Source organism: Trematosphaeria pertusa, assembly GCF_010094035.1.
Source record: "Trematosphaeria pertusa strain CBS 122368 unplaced genomic scaffold BU26scaffold_33, whole genome shotgun sequence".
NCBI lineage: Eukaryota > Fungi > Ascomycota > Dothideomycetes > Pleosporales > Trematosphaeriaceae > Trematosphaeria > Trematosphaeria pertusa.
In genome coordinates, this window is record NW_022987244.1 from 61,137 (window position 1) to 62,415 (window position 1,279).

Here is a 1,279-nt window from a genome sequence, read left to right on the forward strand (position 1 = left end):
TAATAGGTAGAGAAATTTTATAAGAAGCTACTAGAAACTATACGTACGTAGTTAGATATATACTAACGTTAATATATTAATAACTATAACTACTATATAGACCTTACTTAAGACCTTACTTAAGAGCTTACCTCTAGAGAAGCACGTGTTACTGCTAGAAAGGCTAAAAAGCGTAACGTAATTACGTTAATGCTATAACGCGCGCCTCTAGCTCTTCTAGGTTTTTTAGTACCTAATAAAGCTCTAGTAATCTAGAAGCTAGTTACCTATTTTTAATACTACTAACCTAGCTACCTAAGCTATAATTACTCTAGAGCTTCTACTACGCAGAAAGCTATTAAGAACGTTAATCTAGAGAAGAAGCCTATAGAGCTTATAGAGCTATAAGTACCTAAGAATAACACGTTAGAATATAAATCTAACAATTTAGAAAAAGCCTAGCTCTAGAAGAAGTCTTCTCTCTAGAGCTATCTACTAGAGTAATTAACCTGCGTAAAAAGCTATTTAGTAGTTCTACGTTTACTCTACTCTACTAAATCTCTATAAATAGCCTTATAATTAAGCTTAGAGGCTTAATTAATACAAGAGCAAGCAGCTACGTCTTAGTGTATCTAAAGTACCTTTAAACTCTTAGAAAAAATCTCTATATTAAGCTATCGCGTATAGAACTAATCCCTCTAGCTAGGTATAATAGGCGACCTAATAGCTAGGTAGATAAATACTTTAAAGCTAATTTAGTACTAGAAAGCTACTAAATCTATACTTACTTTATATATTATAATACTAGCTACTATAATACAATAATTAGTTATAAGTTACTTAAAGAAGTTAATGTTTAGGTTAACTATAAGTAACGTGTACTAAGGTAGCTAGATACTAATTAATTAATTAATTATAAACGCGACGCGTTTATCTCTACATAATCTTCTTAATCTACTACTAAAGCTTAAGTAGCTTACTAAGCTAATGCTAATTACTATAACGCCTTAATATTAGTAGTAGAAAAGCTAAGAGTAATATAACAAGAGAAAGAAGAATCGCAACGCTAGAAGCTTTAAGAAAACCTGCGCAAGATAGACAGGTAGCTTAAGAATCTTAACCTACCTGCTAGGTTGCCCTATAAGCTAAAAAAGCTACCTGTTTCGCAAGAAATATGCTTAAAGGCTAGGCTTAACGTTAATATAATTAGCGTAGCTACCTTTATAATTAACGCGCGTTAAAAAGATACTATAATTAGGCACCTTAGTGTCTATAAGGTTAATTAGCTTATTACTAATAG